Source organism: Rhipicephalus sanguineus, chromosome 4 (genome assembly GCF_013339695.2).
Source record: "Rhipicephalus sanguineus isolate Rsan-2018 chromosome 4, BIME_Rsan_1.4, whole genome shotgun sequence".
Classification (NCBI taxonomy): Eukaryota; Metazoa; Arthropoda; class Arachnida; order Ixodida; family Ixodidae; genus Rhipicephalus; species Rhipicephalus sanguineus.
Window position 1 is genome coordinate 5,160,822 of NC_051179.1, and position 19,968 is coordinate 5,180,789.

A 19,968-nucleotide genomic window follows, 5' to 3' on the forward strand; every position below is an offset into this window, starting at 1 on the left:
TCTCTCTCTCTCTCTACTGGGACAAAAAGTTATGTTTTTGTGGAACAAAATGTCGACGTTTTGTAGTGTTAGTGGTGACACACTGTGCCCGGTCGGTGTTTGTACTGCAGATGTATGTTTGTGTGGCACAGTATTTACCACTGAATTCACCGTAATTCCTCGACCTATGCACGACGCTATTTTAGGCATAGATTTCTCGCGGGAGTGTGGTGCTACTGTTGACTGTCGAAGTGGGAGCTTTCGGTACATCCCGAGGTTATGACCGGACTCGTGGAGAACTCGCCACATCAAGAAAGTGTCTTTTGTGTTGCCGAGGATGTCGTTGTTCCAGCGTGGTGTACTGTGTGTGTTCCAGTAATTTGCTCCGGTACAACAGAATGTGATGCAGATAGCTTCGACCATGTGTCTCAGCGTACGCAACCGTACGCTGAGATTTCCCAGACGTCGCAACCTTCGCGAGACAGCAAAGTGAGGATCCGACTCTAGAGCCTCTTTTCTCTGCCGCGAAAGACTCATCAGCAGGTCATTTTTGTGTCCGGGATGGGGTGCTTTATAAGAAGAATTTCTTCGCGACAGGTGCACGCTACCTTCTGGTGGTGCCAGAAGCCCTTCGCTCTTCTGTCTTACGTGTTGTGCACGATGACCCAACTGCAGGTCATTTAGGATCCATGCGGACACTCCATCGTGCCAAAGAAAGATTTTACTGGCCTCAAATGCGCAAGACAACATACGTAGCCAGTTGCGCTGAGTGTCAGAGTCACAAAAGACCTACCAACGCTCCCTCCGGTTGCCTAAAGCCTGTAGCACTTCCCAGCTCACCTTTCGAACAAGTAGGCATCGACCTGATCGGACCGTTTCCACATTCATCCAAAGGAAACCGCTGGATCATAGTATATGCGCCGACTACCTGACTCGGTTGTGCGAGACGGCAGCACTACCCTCTGCAACTGCTGGCGAAGTGTCGCAGTTCATGCTGCATTACATAATACTTCGTCATGGTCCCCCTCGTGTGATAATTAGTGACCGTGGCCGTCAGTTCACGGCCGATGTGGTTGAAGAACTTCTACGTCTGTGTGCCTCCAACATGCGACACTCAACGCCTTATCACCCCCAGACCAATGGCTTGACTGAGCGCACAAATAGAACACTTGTGAACATGATATCTATGTACGTTCGCTCGGACCACAAGAACTGGGACGAAGTGCTTCCATTTGTCACATACGTCTATAACACTGCGCAACACGAGACCACTGGATACAGCCCGTTTTTCCTTCTTTATGCTCGCCCAGCGAGGTACACTTTGGATACTATATTTCCTTTCTGTAGTCATAACGACGCTTGTATCGCGGAAACCCTTTGCCGGGCGGAGGAGGCTCGGCGACTCGCTCGACTGTGTACTCTGGCTTCACGAGAACGGTCGAAATCGTGATACGATAGCAGACACCGGGAAGTAACTTACCAGCCTGGCGACTTAGTGTGGTTATGGACTCCTGTACGTAAACGTGGACTGTGCCAAAAACTACTCGCCGACTATGTTGGACCGTCTGTCGTGACTGAACGTCTTAGTAAAGTGAATTATAGAATTGCATGCCTCACTGCCAGTGGAAGACGGTCATCAAAGGCTGAAGTCACGCATGTAGCCCATCTAAAGCCATTCACTCAGCGACTACCTCGCTGACTTCTCGCCCGGAGGGCTTCGTCTGCGAGAGGAGAAATGTTACAGTGGGTCCAATCCAGTGAAGCAGCAGCAGCGACAACAATAGAGGTGTGAGGAAGAGAAGAACGACGCGCAGTACCGGCACGCATTCGCCGTCCATCCCCTGTAAATAAACCTCTATTTAACCTCGTTTACGAGTCCGTAATATATATATATATATATATATATATATATACGGGGAGAGAGAGAGAAATGTGGAAGAGCTAGCAAGTCGGGCCCCCGCCCCCTCCGGAAAAATAAAAACTCTCCGCCTATGGCAAGTTGTCATCAATTTCTTTGAAGTTGCGCTGCCACCAAGATCACCTTGTCCTTTCCAATATCGGATGAGCACATGTCTCATGATTGAATACCTTCACAGCACCGAAAAACGAGAATAGACGAAAAAGAGCAGATACCACGAGCGCTGACTTGAAACTGAATTTAATACAAAAAACAAAAAGAGCTTTTCCGCTCTTTCTTTTTTTCATTAGAGCCACATTAACATGTCTCATGTTCAGTCCACGAAGCCTTTGCTGCGGGTGGGTCCCACAACAGTTCGCATGTGCTGTCAGCACGACTGCCGGGGTCGACGAAGAACCCACTGCTATGAACTGTGGTAATGTTGAAGCAGCATAAAGAGCACCGCAATAAGGAGGGAGCGAGATGCACAGAGGTAAACATAATGGACTCAGAGACACTCATACAAAATGGCGGCACGACGGTTTTTTGCAAGGCATGGTGTGGAAAGTAGGTGCAATTATACGCATATTTTTTTAGTGTTAAACGCACATTACGAATGGATTATGCAGTGAAATAACTTTTAGTTTTGATAAAACTCATTATTGTGTTGACTGCAGCTGTTCTGTGCTCGCAGTTTTTCCGTAACTACAGATTACTGGGGACGAGAGCACTCCATTCTGCCGCTAATGGAGATGGCCGAACTAACTTTGCGAAGCATTTCGTTTAACTTCCTTGGCGTAAGGGGACCGCGTGACACAGACCGCATCTCCGCTGACATAAAGACGAGGGAGTTAAACGAAATTCGCAAGTGCCCGTGTGACAGGGGTTTTACCCTCAGTTTTCACTGCAACACTTACATCTTCTGAAGCCCATTCTACCACATGTGATGATGCAATTACAAGAAGTGGCAAATAAATATTAAAAGCGTGCCTTTCATAGATTCTGAAGCCCTTTACTATGAAAAGCATGGCACAATTACTATGGCTAACTGTATTGCATCTTGAAAACTGTACTTATTACTCGTACTTATTTGTACCACCTTGAAAACTGTAGATGTTGTTTTCACAGACTGAGGCGCCTTTTGGGTTTCGCTGGTTGTATCCATTCCTTCCCATTTAAGCTGTCTACTGGGGCAATTCACTCGAATTTGTCTCAGCCATGTAGGAAGGAAAAAACTCAGGAGAGGCCCTGCACAGCCCGCACGCTGGAAGAAAAGTGTGGTGGAACTGACGTTCTAGAGGCCATACCCACTGGGCACAATGGTGGCATTGCTATGGTTACGTAGCGCACCTTGCTGTGTAGTGGTGGTGGCATGTGTGCTTCCGTAGTGCTGATGTGGGTCTCGTACGGAATCGTAACGGACAGCATATATTCTTTGTGCTGCGTTGTTAGCTCCGCAGTGTTGCCCCGGCAGTTATAGTACCCAGCTACGTTTGTAAAGCCTGTTGGTAGCCACGGGGTCTGAACAGTGCATAGAGCAAGAATGCATCCATGGTACCGTGCAGCAGACGGACTTGAAAGTGCTCAGCGAAATCGTGCTAAGGCATCATGAGAGCACAGAACCACTGTGCTGTAGAATCTGCATGATGAACGCCTTACAGGTTAGTGACGCTTGTGCAGTGTTAGTTTCCTGTTGTATGTGTTTGCAGTAACAATTTGCTTGTCGTATTAACCCATATATGCCCAGTGTCCTACATATAGGACGCTTATTTGATGCACTCTAACATCGCTATTTATTTAGCTAATGACTAGCGCCACCTACAGCACATCAAAGAAGCGTCCTATATGTAGGACACTGGGCATATGTGGATTAAACACCTTTTCTGCTTTGCTTACGATGCTCTCTCCTAGCAGTGTGATCCCAGCATATAGCACACGTGTTCTAGTGTCAATGGCACATCTGCACGGTGCACAAGGTCAGTTGCACGATGCTGACGCCGGTGGGCTTTTACGTGGAGCACGGTGACCGGGTGCCGCGTGAGAGAGACGCAATCTAACCTTGCGAGCCGGCGCACGGCCGATCGTAATTTTTGTACAGTGCGTGAATAAAAGTCGTACAAATGCTGACACCACATACGTCAGTGTATCTAGCCCGCGGCATTCTCCTGTGCTTGCTTCCTTGACTGCGAGCCGTGGCTCTGTCACCATTATCTCGGGAGCGCTTGCGAAGGATGGGATTGAGAGTGAGAGAGGCGGGAGACCGTGGTGGCACGACAAATACACTTTATCAAACAAAAATGGCAAAAATCCGCTAACACTGAAAGTTAACTCAATAACAAAACATATATATAATAATCCAAACAAGAATTAGCTACAATCCAGTATGGGGTCAACTCTATCCCTAGCCAGTCTATAGCCACTATGGTGGTTCGGTAACCGAACGTTCTTACGGTTCACCACGTTGACTCCGTGCCTGTATTGTGTCAACGTTTCGTCGAGTCCATCGACGACGTCCCGAGCAAGCTCCCGTGGTCGTCGTCGGTCGCTTCCGCCTAATGCGCCGCTTGCCTTCATCGCCCATGTCCCAGTCGTCTTCAGCCTGGTAGATTAGGCCTAACTCGTCATTGGTCTCCGGATGACGGGGTGCTCCGATAACTGTGGTGTGGGCCGCTGCCGTCTTGATACAAAGGGGAAGAGCTGTTGATGCACCTGAACTGCGGTGATGAGGTGCGGCAAGTCTGGGCAGCCTCACTCGGCGTCTCCCGAGGTCGACGGCCACTTCCAGAGCCTCTTGTGCTGGCAGCCTCCAGAACCGTGTGCCCGCTGCTTTCGTCGCAGTTGCAACGCTAGCTTCCTTGGCCTTCTCAGTCCGGAGCTCCACAGAACAGTCCTGTCTCTTCTACTCGTACGTGTTTCTCACCACGGCCTGGGTTGCATGCCACGAGCCTTTCAGTAGCCAATCGCGTACACGGATGTGACACGGGCGCACACCATCGAGTAATTTTCTATAACTCGCACACCATCGACGCATTCCGCTGTTTGGCACGTGCCTCGTGCCCTTTTACTCACGACAGGCTCGCCACATTTCCTCGGTGCTTGGCCGCCCGAAACTTATTCAATAAGTTAAAACGTTTCCTCAATAATAGGACACGTTTACTAGCGAAAAAAGACGTGGACGAGAAGAAGGAATACAGGACGTCCACGTCTTTTCTCGCTAGTAAACATGCCCTATTATTCACGTTACCAACTAGCCTAACTTTCTGCCTTAAACGTTTCCTCAAGCCAAGTCCAAAATACGTGTTTGTGCTCGTACGCCAAGTACAAATAATCGCAGAGCATTCTTTAGTGCCGTGAGAAAGCGTGGATTTTTCCGTATTGCCACATCTAGCTCTTAGTCTGGCTGAAAGCCCGAAGAGATGAAAACAAAGCAGCAGCACAAAGATACAGCGTTAAAAAAAAAAAGCTACACAAATTGCGCGTGCTTGGTCATTGGAACAGCAATTTGGCTGGCCGGTCGATAAAGCATCTTCATTTTCAAATAAGCAAATAAAATCAAGATCATATTGTCATGTGGTCATGACGTCGATGAAGGCAGCAGTCAGCGCGTCTGAGATGAAACTCTTTATTTGGTCGAACTTGTGGCCGGGAAACTGAAAACTCAAACTACAGCAATACACTGATACACAGTGTACACGGATAGCGGTGAACAGAGCGTTGGCCGTCGAAAAACTGCTCATGGCTGGGACGCGCTGTCTTTTATACAACACGTCGAACTTTCTAGTCTTATCACTGGTGGTCGCGCAAGCTCTGGAATAATCTAGACAATTTGCGTCCTGCACGCAATCTTAACAAAGTGATCTACTACAATCGCGAAGCTTCTTGAATACTGCGGCGCGGTCAGCCTCGAGTGTTGCTAACCGTCCTTGCTGGTCAAACCCGAATACATTAAAAACAAAACAAGAAGCGGGCGTGGAATTGCCCCCCCTCTGAAAAAGCATCGTCCCGATGCTTGTGAGAGAACACAGAAGGGAAAAAGCAAGTGCATACAAAAATAAATTACAATAACAAAAGAAAAAGTAGAGTCCCCAGGTTCGCTAACGCGCAAAAAATGGCTTAAGGTGCACGACATGGACGACTTCAGGTCGTGCACGGCGTCGCTGGGAGTTTGTAATGCCGTCCGGGATGACCACGTAGTCAAGAGTGCCTAGACGTCGAAGCACCTTGTATGGTCTGAAGTATCGTCGGAGGAGCTCCTTGCTAAGTCTCCGTCGGCGTATCGGCGTCCAGACCCACACACGGTCACTGGGTTGGTACTCCATGTGGCGTCGTCGAAGATTATAGTGATGGCTGTCGGCCCTCTGCTGGTTCTTGATGCGCAGGTGGGTGAGTTGTCGGGCTTTTTCAGCGCGTTGAAGGTAGACAGTCACGTCGAGGTTTTCTTCGTCGGTGACATTGGGTAGCATGGCGTTGAGCGTCGTTGCCGGGTTCTTTCCATAGACCAACTTGTAAGGCGTCATCTGCGTCGTTTCTTGTGTAGCTGTGTTGTATGTGAAGGTCACATACGGAAGGATAGCATCTCAAGTCTTGTGCTTGACGTCAACGTACATGGCCAGCATGTCGGCGATGGTCTTATTTAGACGCCCGGTGAGGCCATTGGTCTGTGGGTGGTAGGCGGTTGTCCGGCGGTGACTTGTCTGGCTGTATCTCAAGATTGCCTGGGTTAGCTCCGCAGCAAAGGCCGTACCTCTATCGGTGATAAGCACCTCTGGGGCGCCATGACGAAGGACGATGTTCTTAACGAAAAACTTGGCTACCTCAGCAGCACTGCCTTTGGACAGGGCCCTTGTCTCTGCAAAGCAGGTAAGGTAGTCGGTGGCTACGACGACCCATTATTTGTTTCCAGAATTCGATGTCGGGAACGGCCCCAACAAGTCCATCCCGATTTGCTGGAACGGTTGTCGAGGTGGCTCGATAGGCTGCAAAAGTCTGGCTGGCCTAGTCGCTGGTGTCTTGCGTCGCTGACAGTCTTGGCAGGTCTTTATGTAGCAAGTGACGTCGGGGGTGAGGCGCGGCCAGGAGTACTTTTTCTGTATTCCGGCGAGGGTGCGGGAAACGCCGAGATGTCCAGCCGTAAGGTCGTCGTGTAAAGCCTGGAGGACTTCTGGTCACAATGCTGAGGGCACCACGAGAAGGTAGTTGGCTCGAAGTGGCGAGAAGTTCTTCTTTAGGAGAATGCCGTTTCGCAGGAAAAACGACGTCAGTCCTCGCGTGAATACCTTCGGAACAACGGTGGTACTACCCTCGAGGTATTCCACAAGGCCCTTCAGTTCCGGGTCGGCTCGCTGTTATTTGGCAATGTCGTCGGCACTTATAGTTCCCAAGAAATTCTCGTCATCCTGGTCATCCTGCGGCGGTGGGTCGACGGGGGCACGAGACAGGCAGTCAGCGTCAGAGTGCTTTCTTCCGGACTTGTAAATGACGGTAATGTCAAATTCTTGAAGCCTCAGACTCCACCGTGCGAGGCGACCTGAAGGGACCTTCAAGTTAACCAGCCAACACAATGCATGGTGGTCGCTCACAACTTTGAAGGGCCTGCCGTAGAGGTAGGGGTGAAACTTTGACGTAGCCCAAATGATGGCATGACACTCCTTTTCCGTTGTGGAATAGTTAGCTTCTGCCTTGGATAGCGACCGGCTAGCATAACTGATGACCCTTTCCAGTCCGTCGATCTTCTGCACAAGTTAATAAACAAGTGTAACGGGCTAGTTGGTATAGATCCATCTTTGTAAGAAGCGCAAAACTACACACAGGGACAGCAAGAAAGAAAGACTTGTGTAGTGTCTTTCTTTCTTGCTGTCCCCGTGTGTAGTTTTGCGCTTCTTACAAAGATGGTTCTGCACAAGGACGGCGCAGAGTCCTACGCTGCTTTCGTCGGTTTGGATTTCCGTATCGGCGTATTTGTCGAAATGCACAAGTATCGGTGGCACCTGCAGGCGTCGTTTCAGTTCTTGAAATGCTTCAACTTGCGCCGTTTCCCACGTGAATTCGACGTCGGTCTTCGTGAGTTGAGCTAGTGGCTCGGCGATCCGTGAAAAGTCCTTGACGAAGCGTTTGCAACAGGCGCACAAGCCAAGGAATCGGCGTACGGCCTTCTTGTCAGTGGGTGGGGGCATAGGCGTGCGCAGGGTTCCCCATCAGTGGGGGCGAAGTTTCATCGCAGCGCCTCCCCACCCTACTAAGTCAATGTATGGGTAGGGTGGCTAGAATCGGGAGGTGTGAAAAGCGAGCCGTGTTTCCCTTGCCCGAAGGCACCACGTTGCGTGATCCCTCCGCTAGGTCGAGATATAGTGCGACAGTCCGAGGTGCTGTTGCTAGCATGGGGGTAATGGGGAAGACAGCAGTGTAAGCCGCTTGCGATGGAAGCTTGTCAGCTTAGTTGGCATTCCACACGGTTTTACGAGTTACTTGTGTTAGTGTTCCTTGAGAGGAATGGCGTGTACAAGAAAAGAAGAAAACTCAGCGACCGTCTCCGGGTGTTTGCGCGAATGGATTCGCGCAGACACCCAGAGACAAAGAAGATATACACAGGGACCGTGTTTTGTGCCAGGCGCCGCAATTCGGGGTACAGAACACGTGTGGAAAAGGTGTCACCTTTCCATGCGCCGGCATGCTGATAGATTTGCAGTTTAGAAGCGGGCCATCCGAAAGGCAGACAGAGCGATACAGGAGAATTCAGCCATCCGTGAAAAAACATTTTGACACAAGGTGAATGTACTAAACCCGTTCAAGTGCTGCAAAGGTTTTTAGGTGTGTGTGTGACAAGCATGAGCAAGTAATAAATGAATTAATCTGAACGTTTACTTTCTTCTTCGGTTTTTTATTTATTATATTTTCATCAACAAAGAGTAACGCAGCGATCTTCACCTTGTGTATTTAATTGCGGGCTACGTAGTTATAAAGCGCATTTTGCTATTGGGCTGCACACATTGCAAAAATGCATGCATCATGCTCATAGAAAGCACTGCAGGACAGCTGCAAAGTCAGATAACTATAAAATGGGATATTTGAGGGCTGCTGTACCCATCAAAGTTACTATACAACTTGACACCGATATAATGTAAAGCAGGCTAGCTGACACTTGTGTTCATCACAGTGCGCTTGCATTTAAAGATAGCAGGCAGCTCGTTGCAGCTCTGTAAGGAGCGTGTTGCAGAAATTGGCTACGTTGAACATGTCAAGTATTGACAATATCAGTGGTCAAATTCTTTTGAATCACGATTGAGGGTTCATCTTCCTCTGAAGGGGCTCAACCAGGTAGAAAGCGTGGACAAAATAAAAATAATAGAATACATGCATAACCTACAAGAATAGCCACCAGTGTATTGCTTAGAAAATGATGCTAATTAAAATTTTTTGAAGCCATGAAACTAATTGCTGTCTCAATTTCTATTCAACTTGTAGCATACTGGATCCGTGACAGCGCGACCTCGAGTGCAATGCAAATTCAGCATTGAGTAAATGGCAAGGAACAAATGGACAAGGCCACTCGCACTTGTGGGAATCGAGCGCGCCCTTCCCTTTGGCGCCTCGTTCCCCAGCTAGCGCGCGTGTTGGCCCCGCGCGGCTCGAGCGCCGGGAACCGCCGTTAATCGGCAGACCACGGCGGCAGCGCCAGGCCTCTTTGTCTGGTGCGAGCCATGCGTCAGCCTCCCGGCGCATGGGCACGCGTCCGGGCATGCCTCGACATGCTCACGCCACCAAGCTAGCTTACGTCACTGTGCAACGCCTGTCTTCATTGGCCGCCAGTGACAACCCCCTTCCCTCTTGAGCTCGCTTCTGTCTGGCGCGGGCTTGCCCGCGTCAGATGCTCTCAGGCCGGCACGAGAGGTTGACGCGCTGCTCTAGCAGGCGGCTTCTCGTTCGTGTGCTCGACTGCTGCCCTTTGTGTGATAGTCAGAGCGCCACTGGCAAGCGTACTCGATCGGTCTTGCGGAGTTCCCTTTACGGCCAGGAGCACGACGGCGTCCTCCGGCCAGTCGCCTTTGCGAGCCGGTCACTTAACGCCGCCGAGCACAACTACAGCGTGACTGAACGGGAATGTCTCGCTATAGTCTTTGCTCTCCGGAAGTTCGACTGCTACGTCGACGGCGTGCCATTCGTGGTGGAGACGGACCACATGGCACTCACCTGGCTTAAGCGCTTGCGTGAGCCCTCGGGCCGCCTCGCGCGCTGGGCGTTGACCTTGCAGCGGTACAACTTTGTTGTGCGCTACCGGAAAGGGAGTTCGAACGTCGTGGCTGACGCCTTGTCGCGTGCCCCCGTTCTGGCGTCTGACACTTGTGTCCGCCACTCCCAAGAGCAGTCGCACCAAGTAGACTCAGGGGCCCCTGGCTCCAATGGGTCGAAAGGCACGAACCCCGACGGCGCAGTGGCTTTCGAGTCGACCGCTTCGGGTGAGGACGCATACCTGGTAGACCCTGTCACGTCCGCCGGTATCGTCTTCAGCAGAGAGGACCTACTCAAGGCACAGCAGGACGATCCTTTTTGTCAGCAAATTGTTGACGGGCTCAAAGAGCTGAGCTCCCACGAGGAGCGGGGCAGTCAAGCCGCCGGGCGCAAACGGACAACTGGTATTGCTGTCGGCGCCGAGTGCCGGACGCAGACTGGTATTGCTGCGGCAACGTTGGACTCGTATCTGCTTGATGCTGATGGCGTTCTCCTGCGCTATGTCCCATCTGAAGAAGCTCCCCAGGAGTCTTTCAAGGTGGTGATACCCCGCAGTCTAAGGAAAGCTACCCTCGGCTATTTCCACGACTCGCGGTTGGCCGGACATGCGAGTGGCCTTAAGACTTTTGAAAAGTTGTGCCGCTCTGCTACCTGGCCTGGCATGAAGTGTGATGCCCTTCACTACGCCCGCTCATGCCGCGTGTGCCAATGCGTGAAGCCTCGTGGGGGCAAGCCTCCCGGGCTCATGCAGCCGATCGACAGCCAACAACCAAGTCGCGGCCTGTGACATTATGGGACCTTTCCCAAGAAGCCGGAGAGGCCATGTCTTTCTCCTGGTTGTCACTGATCACTTCACGAAGTGGGTCGAGCTGTTTCCCCTTCGGAAGCTAACGGCACGCGCAATCTGGGACAAGTTGACCGAGGTCTTTACCCGCTTTGGCTTTCCGGCGGAGTTGATCACGGACAATGCGTCCTACTTCACGGCCAAGGTGTTTGTGGATGCGTGTGCTGCCTTTGGCATTAAGCACCGCAAAACAACCACGTATCACCCACAGGCCAACTCGACTGAGCGCATAAACCGAAACCTCAAGCCCTTGCTGACAGCCTTTGCGCAGCAACACAGGGATTGGGATGCCTGTCTTAACGAGATAGGCTTCTCCTTGCGGTCCACGGTGAACCGTTCAACCGGGTACACGCCCGCTTTCCTCAACTTCGGGAGAGAGCTGCCTAACCCCATGGACCGCGTTCTGCGGGGTGGTAGCGGGGCGTCCGCCACGAACGCCGGCCCGTCTGGCTACGCGGCGGAACAGCGCTCACGGATGGACGCAGCCCTCGACCTGGCGCGTTCCAACCTGGCAAAAGCGCGAGCTGGACAGAAGGCTCAATACGACCGGTCGCATCGGGAAGTGCACTACGATGTCGGCGATCTCGTCCTCAGGCGCAATCACGTCTTGAGTGACGCCGCCAAAGGCATCTCGGCCTCCCTGTCGGCCAAGTGGTTGGGCCCATTCCGAGTGCAGACCAAAGTGTCGCCTCTGGTGTACAAGCTGGCTGACTCCCAAGGGAGACAAGTCGGCGGTCCAGTTAACGTCTCCGACCTCAAACCTTTCGTTGCCCGCAGCAACGACTTGGGAGGGGGGGAGGCGGTCACACAACCGCAGGAAAGCCGTGAGAAGGCTGGCTCCAAGCCACGCCACCGGTACAACCTGCGGAAACGCACCTAAGCAACCTTTCTCCCACTGACAGGTAGCTGGACTTTATTCCATACCTTGACAGTGAATGGAGATAACCGCTAAGGTGCGGCGGCACACGTCTGGAAGTGGTAGAAGGCCCTCTTGGCCGAAAATACCCTCTGGTGTGTTGTCCAAGCCATAACCTGGCAAGCGCCTCCTTTTGTTGGGCAGCACTGTCAGGCAGGCACCCCTTTTTGGCAAGCCGGCTATGCCGGGGGCATTTCTGTCCACTCCTGCATCGCCCAGTCGTCTCCCTGCGCCTGGCTCTACCGTGCCACCAGCCTGTTGCTGAACCTGTGGCCTGCTGTTCCCTGGTCCTTCCTGCTGTGGCCTGGTTCCTGCCTTCTGCCCTGCAGCCACCTCCACCCTGCCTAACCCACCTGGCAGCTTCAGCAGCCGCCCCTGGCGGCTGGTCCGTCCACTCAAGCTGTGGCCCAGGCCCGAGCGTGGTCGCTCCGGCTTCCGTTCCTGGCTGCCTGCTGTTCCTGCCTGCCGTTTCTGTGTGGCCCCCGTCCCAGCGACTTTCGGCGGTTGGCTGCCGCACGCAACTGGCAGCCACGCCTCGTACGTTCCCGGCTGCCAACTTCTCCAGTCCGGTGAGCTTCAAGCGGGCTGGCTGCCCGCCCTTGTGCAGTCTTGCCCCCGTTCCTCCTGGGCTGTGGACCTTCTTCCCGGCGGTGGGCTCTCCCCGGTGGTGGAACTTGTGGTGAAACTTTCGGTGGAACTTTTGCGTGGCCATGGCCGACCTATGGACTTGTACCTTCGGGAAGACGACACCCCCCCTGTTGGACTTTGCCCCGTTGGCCAGCCCCCTTACGGCTGAGCTGACCTTGCCACTTGGCCTCGGACAGCCTCTTTCACAGGCTGGCCTCGGTCTTTAGGAGGGGGGAATGTGGGAATCGAGCGCGCCCTTCCCTTTGGCGCCTCGTTCCCCAGCTAGCGCGCGTGTTGGCCCCGCGCGGCTCGAGCGCCGGGAACCGCCGTTAATCGGCAGACCACGGTGGCAGCGCCAGGCCTCTTTGTCTGGTGCGAGCCATGCGTCAGCCTCCCGGCGCGTGGGCACGCGTCCGGGCATGCCTCGACATGCTCACATGCTCACGCCACCAAGCTAGCTTACGTCACTGTGCAACGCCTGTCTTCATTGGCCGCCAGTGACAACCCCCTTCCCTCTTGAGCTCGCTTCTGTCTGGCGCGGGCTTGCCCGCGTCAGATGCTCTCAGGCCGGCACGAGAGGTTGACGCGCTGCTCTAGCAGGCGGCTTCTCGTTCGTGTGCTCGACTGCTGCCCTTTGTGTGATAGTCGTAGCGCCGCTGGCAAGCGTACTCGATCGGTCTTGCGGAGTTCCCTTTACGGCCTGCAAGCCCGTGACTGTCGTACTGTGCTCAGTGATGCTACCGAGGACTTCTGATTTGGAGCAATTTTTGGAGCAGCAAAATTTCCGTTTTGGAGCACTTTGGAGCAGCAAAATTTTCATCTTGGAGCACTTTGGCACAGATAATTTTGCATCTGGGAGCACTCTGGAGCAGCGAATTTTACATCCTGGAGTGCACTACAGAAGCATATTGCAATAACATTCAAGCACCAGAATATTACTATGGGGCTCTTATGAAGGCTAGAAATATTTCGATTCATTGCAAATCTCATGGGAAAACTCATCTCAGGAGAACTCCATACTTCACTCGCTAATGAAAAAATAAGGGCTCATGCAGTTGAGTGTTCTGAATTAACCTCTTCGGCGATTATTTTCGACACTAGCAAATAAACAGAATACCAGATGAATAAAATTGCACTTATGAAATAACACTCTAAATACATCTATGTGGTTATCAGCAGACATTGCAGATAAACGCCGTGACGTACAACAGTGCCTCAATGCCAAAGAGCCACACTGTCCCTAATGCATTCCCCTAAGAAAACTCCAAGGCGAAAGCCAGGTTCTTTTTCTTCTCGATCGACGGGTTGATCCTCCCCCTCCTTCTCTGCAAGCTATCTGCACCTCACCTGGTTTTGCGCTAGCTCCATGATCGGCGCACCGATTACGGAAGCAGTGTAAAGCGACGATGTCGTGATGGCGCCATCACGTCACATCACGATATATGACGCCATGATGACGTCACAAGTTTTGACGATCTATGACGTGATGATGACGCCATCACATGATTATTTTTTGCATCAATCGATTGACACCGCCGACGGTCAATTTTCGTGTTTGATAAAGCATCTGATGCTTTCGCATTAATATTGCGTAGTGAACGTTTACAACCTGGCCTTACATACCAAACTGTCCTCCACCATGTCACCTCCTTGCCATGCGCGAAACAGCTTCGCTTATCATCCACTTCACAGAGTGAAATGGCTCCTCAACTTTTTAAAAATGTTTATTGTGATAACAATTATATGGACGCTCTCTGCGGATTTTTGCCGTCGCCACTGCCGTAATTTTCTGTATAAAGACCAAATTAATAACATCACCACGCGCATTCTAGCCGCGGGTACAAGCTCGCGAGCGCTGGCGGCGAACGCGGCTGAAGCGGAGATTAAGCTAGCCGGCCATCTGTCTCCGTCGCACGGACAGCGCATGAGATAACATCTTCCCGCGTGCGGGCCTGCCGTCGATTGCTCATCAAACAGAGAGGAAACGCCCCGCCCGTCTTTCGTAAGGAGCATGAAAGAACGCCAGAGGAGCGGGGGGGGACCGCATCGTTCGAAGGGCGCAGTCGCTTGCGCGCGCGCCATCTCGAGGCATCAGGAGACGGCTCGTAAACTTGCTGTGCTCTCAACGCTTACTTCGTGTTTAGAGAACTCAGAGCAAGAAAACGCTTCGGTTTTCTTGCTCAAAAGCAAGGAAAATTCGATATTGTTCCATATATATACTGCTAGCGACCCCAGATTTCATTCCGCGATGTCCGGAAACAGAAGTGACAGACATTTTAGCAGCACACACGTAGTTATTACTGAACATTGCTTTCCTTACGTGCCGTGCGACGCTTGAAACGAGCTATCAGCAGCGTTTCTACAACAGACGACGTCCCCCGATGAATCGCCGTCGCACTTTCTCGCTACCGAGAGGCCTATAGACGTCACGAGCCTCTGCGGAGAGCGCGTTTTGCTGTCGAGCCGACTTGCGGAACAGAAGCTTCGTCGGCACCGTGCATGGCATCGTGGCTTATTCGAGACGCACGCGTGAGTGCTATTTATTCAGCGGAATAATTCTTGGTCCATGGTTGCGACTTTGGCAGCCCCAAGATCAAGCTGCACATGTTCTGACCCGCCGGCCGTGCGATTGCCGGTGATAGACGTCCCCAAACCCGAGATTTTGGCGCAGTTTGGCGCAATTTTAGTCGATACTATCAGGATGGCGCAGCAAAATACAATTTGGCGCACTTTGGCGCAGTTGGCGCAGGAGTGGAATCACTGTGTGCTGCATCTTGGGTTAATAAACCCGTGTTGTTTGTTGACATCCTGCTTCGAGTGTCTTTTCTGCGCCGTGCCGGAGTCGACGAACCCGGCCGTAGCGTCTTTGTCCGCTGCGGCAGTGGAGAACGTCGCGTCCCTTCACGGTCGCCTCGTAGGGTAAGCTTTGTGCTAAACCTATCTCCACACACTCTCAAGGTATATTTAGTAGTGTGAGTAACTACAATGTATCAAAGGAATTATCGTGTGATAACGTTATAAAACGTCGTCAAAGATATAACGCTCTTGCAGGAAGAAGCTTTCTTTTTTACTCCGCAAAAGTGTAGATAAATCTTATGAATATGAAGATCATTTTGCCTTCACCAAAGATGTAAACATTGGTTCATACGAGATAACACTTCATCGAAGAATGGTTTCATTATGGAGGCTTGAATTATGCCTGGTTGTTAGCTGCCAAAAGGTTCGCACTAATTCCTTGATCCTCGAGTGAGACAAGTGTATTGGTAATTTATAAAAATGTTTATGTTGATAAGGCTCTTTCACCGGCGAGATAGATAGATAGAGCTATCAACGACCGACGCGAGTGCATGGTCATTGGCAGGGGGCGTAAAAAGGGCGCTTCCCCAGACGCGATGATGCAGCACGGGTTTGCACCCCCTGAAGACAAAACCCTGCCGACGCCCATGCGCGAGCGCAATACCACAGTGCAAGCTGGCAGCGCCTCTGAATACAGCGCCACCGCTGCTGGATCGCAAATGGGGGCCTACTTAGAGTGGCCGATTTTCACACCTCCCAATTCTAGCCACCCTAGTATATGAGGCAGATTTTACGCCCCCCCCCCCTCTTAGGTGATTATATAGGCCCCCCCTGCCGCCCTGTGCGCACGCCTATGGGTGGGGGGAAGGAAGCGATGGCAGCTGTTGTCTGCGGGTCTGGGAGCACTCTGGACTTGCTGATGACGTGACCCAAGAACAGTAGCCCCTCGTATGCAAAATGGCACTTTTCAGGCTTCAAGGTGAGGCCAGAGGTCTTGATTGCTTGGAGTACAGCGTCAAGGCGCCTGAGGTGTTCGTCAAAGTTTGAGGCAAACACAATGACGTCGTCCAAGTACACAAGGCACGTCTGCCACTTCAACCCTGCCAGTACTGTATCCATAACGCGTTGGAAAGTCGCAGGTGCCGAGCAAAGGCCAAAGGGCATGACCTTGAACTCGAAGAGGCCGTCTGGTGTTATAAAGGCAGTCTTCTCACGGTCTCTTTCGTCAACTTCGATTTGCCAATAGCCGCTCTTGAGGTCCATTGAAGAAAAGCACCTCGCATTGTGGAGTCGATCCAGGGTGTCGCCTATTCGTGGGAGAAGGTACACATCCTTTTTCGTGATCTTGTTCAGGCGGCAATAATCGACGCAAAAGCGTAGGGTTCCGTCCTTCTTCTTCACTAACACCACAGGTGACGCCCATGCACGGACCCTTGGATGGTTGGATGATATCGTCGCGGAGCATTTCGTCGACTTGTTTCTTTATGGCCTCGCGTTCTCGTGTCGAAGTTCTGTAGGGACTCTGACAAAGTGGTCTGGCATTTTCCTCTGCAATGATGCGATGTTTTGCGACAGGGGTCTGCGAAATTCTTGACGATGATGAAAAGCAATCCTTATATTGCAAGAGCAGGGTTTTGAGCTGTTCTTGCTTATGCTACGGGAGGCTGGGATTGACGTCGAAAGCAGGTTGAGGAGCTTGGTTCGTCTGAGTAGGCTCGGAAAAATCGGTGAGGGTGAAAGCAGTGGTGGCTTCCACGATTTTTTCGATGTAGGCAGTCGTGCCTTTGTTCACGTGCTTGTTCTTGTTGCTCCGCAGCTCGGCTATTCCTCTTGCGAGGCAAATCGCGCGGTTAATCAACTGGTGCTGCTCGCCTTCAATGACGCCTTCCGGGTCTGCTGATTTCTGAGTGCCGACGAAAATGATGACACTGGAGCGAGGGGGAATGGTGACCTGGTCTTCCAGCACATTCAAGGCGTGCTTTCATAGCGGCGTGTGCGGCGGTAGTGTTTTGTCTGCGGATAATTTTATCGACTCGGATCTCAGGTCGATGACTGCACCGTGTAGGCTTAAGAAGTCCATACCAAGGATGACATCTCTTGAGCAACGCTGCAGGACTACGAAGCTGACCGTATAAGTCTGGCTGTCAATCGCGATTCTTGCCATGCAGATTCCAGTTGGTGTTATTAGGTGGCCTCCAGCTGTCCGGATTTCGGATCTTCCCAAGCAGTCTTTACTTTTTTCAGCTTGGCGGCGAATGGGCCACTCACAACGGAGTAGTCGGCTCCGATGTCAACCAGTGCGGTGACGTTCTGGCCATCAATAAGCACATCAAGGTCGGTGGTTCGTCGTCTAGCGTTGCGGTTAGGTCGCGGCATCGGATCCTGGCTAAGTCGCAAAGAACACTGTTCTTTATCGAAACAAAGTTCTTTTGGTCGATGTTGTGCAGCAACTGCTTCTTGCGCACGCCATCACACTTACCTTGCAGTATCATAAAATCTGCATAACCATTTGTATGCTGGTTCTTGCAGTTTATTATAGGAGCAACAGCATGGCATAGCGGGACACACAGCGCAAAAAACAAAGCGCGTGCAACGTTCGCTACCTCCAAAGCTACGGCGAAAAATGGCGTGAGCGAAAAAGAAAAATACCAGCAAAACGCAAGATGTCTCTAAGGGCAACCACGAAGGAGACCGATCGTCGTGCAGAAAAAGTGGCAGAGAACGGGGGGACGCGAAAGGGGCGAGGAGGGAGAGAGGAGGACGCACGAGCTGCGGAGAGTACAATGAATAGCGGTACTTGCCGGCAGTGTCTCCGTCCACCCGGTCAACGGAGACATTTAAAGCGTTCAGCGCACCCATATAGCCGCTTAAAACCGGCTTGAAGTGTATAGGCAGGTGGCGGCTGAATCGCTGGGCTAGCACTTTTTTTAGGCGGTTTAGGTAGTGCGGTAACATGGAGTTTCACACTAACTTGTGAGAAACTCTGTGGTGGTTTGTTCTCCATGGTGGATGTTGGTTTTGACCGTGAGCTGTGTGCATTAGCGAGAACCGCCTCTGCCCGTGGGAACGTACGTGGTCGCATTGTGTAAGGGTGTTGTAGAAAGTGATTCATGTGCAAGTCGTTGCCGCTTTTGTTAGTTCTGCCAGTTCTACGATGTCGCCGTGTTCAGTGGACGCTTATGAGAGGAGGGAGCTTCTCCGCAGTGCTTAGTAGGTAACGCCAATCTCCCGAAGTGTTGGGAGCAATGATCACGAGCTGTACGAGCATGAAATAAAGGTCATGTGTTATGCAATTTGTAGTATTGTGGCGTGCATGGATGTGTGCTAAGTGCGTGTGTTGCGTGATCGAGGATCAATCACTATCAGTTGGAATGTCATTTGGGCAAATTACTTGAACCAACACTTTTATTTAAGCTTCGTCTTGCGTAACTGCGCGTGACAGATACGGAATGCGCAAGTTGGAAGTGACGGGATATGAACAGGCGTTCACCCGACGTTATTGTCCGAGTGGCTTAATTATGCTGTCGCCGATGATGACAATCGATTTTCTAAGCAGTCTTTGTTTAGGTAGGTGTATACAAATGAAAAAGGGAATAAAATAGAAATTTTACTGCTAGGAGCGTTGTCTAGCTTAAATTCCCGACACCTAAACATCTTTCTAAAAGTCAACATTGCCGCAACACAGTTGTGTCATGTGGTGAAGTGCCCGGAGTGTATTGTGGTAAAGCATACATAGTACGCCATGGAGGAAGGAAAAACTAAGGAGAGGCCCTATCGTATCCCAATGCATTGCGAAAAGTGTGGCGGAAGTGACGTCAGATTTATGGGGCAAACAAAACAGCAGACGCCCCGCGGCGTGCTCTCCGCGGTGGTTCGCTTCTGCTCGGATCTGTAGTCCCGGCGTAAACTTAGCGCGTATTGTGCGGTTCGTACACAGTAAAACGTTGCAAGGAGACGTTTACCAGGCTGTTCGTGCGTGGCAGGCCCGAGCGCTGCATGCTGAAATTCTTCGTGGAGCGTTTTTGTGCAACAGTACAGAAAATACCGGTACGTGCCGTAATCAAAAACTCAGCCCCTGCCTCATCGTATTCGAACTCACCTAGCAGTGACTTACGCGCTCTGCTGGGCATTAGGCCTTCCCTTTCTCGTAGCCTGATTTCCCGATCTGTTGCCGGATTAGCGGTTCTTTGTTCGTGTATATGGAGTGAGCGTAGTAGCTATTCGGCGCAACGCCAACCTATAGTTGACGTAACTTCACGTCGAAAAGCGGACACCGCTGTATTGTATACGCGATCGTGCACGTAAAGTTTGTAATTCCAGTAGGCACACAACAAGCACGCAGCGAGCGCACACCGCACAATACATGCATCACGTGGTCCGATAACAACATACGTTTATTGCCCTTTCGGTGAACGACACAGCCTCTAAAAACGTACGATGCCTTCGACGCATGTTATGTACGGCGCGTCAGACGCCAAAAACAAAAGTTCACGTTTGTTCTGAGTTGACACAATGAGTAAGAAGCAACAGAGCGCACATCCGAGAGCTTCGCATACAAATACCATGCATTAGTGATCAGCAATGAAGCGAACGTGTACGTACACATGAAAAGTGACACCCGGTACTTTCCGCAGCGCACGCGATTTGCACCGGGTATACGCAACCATACGCAACAGCTGGGCA

At 51.6% G+C, this 19,968-nt stretch overlaps 1 protein-coding gene across 4 annotated transcripts in view; it reads right to left on the minus strand.

The window, feature by feature from the left end:
- The window catches only part of LOC119389320 (tyrosine-protein phosphatase non-receptor type 11), a 344,133-nt gene that overhangs the window by 18,296 nt on the left and 305,869 nt on the right, over nucleotides 1-19,968 (minus strand). The window contains exon 14 of one of the 4 annotated variants that reach the window (XM_037656523.2): nucleotides 4,567-4,802. The exons of the other annotated variants lie outside the window; for them this stretch is intronic. The gene's annotated coding sequence lies outside the window, so the exon portion shown is untranslated. Of the gene's footprint in view, nucleotides 1-4,566; nucleotides 4,803-19,968 lie in introns of those variants that run through there. 4 annotated transcript variants of the gene reach the window in all.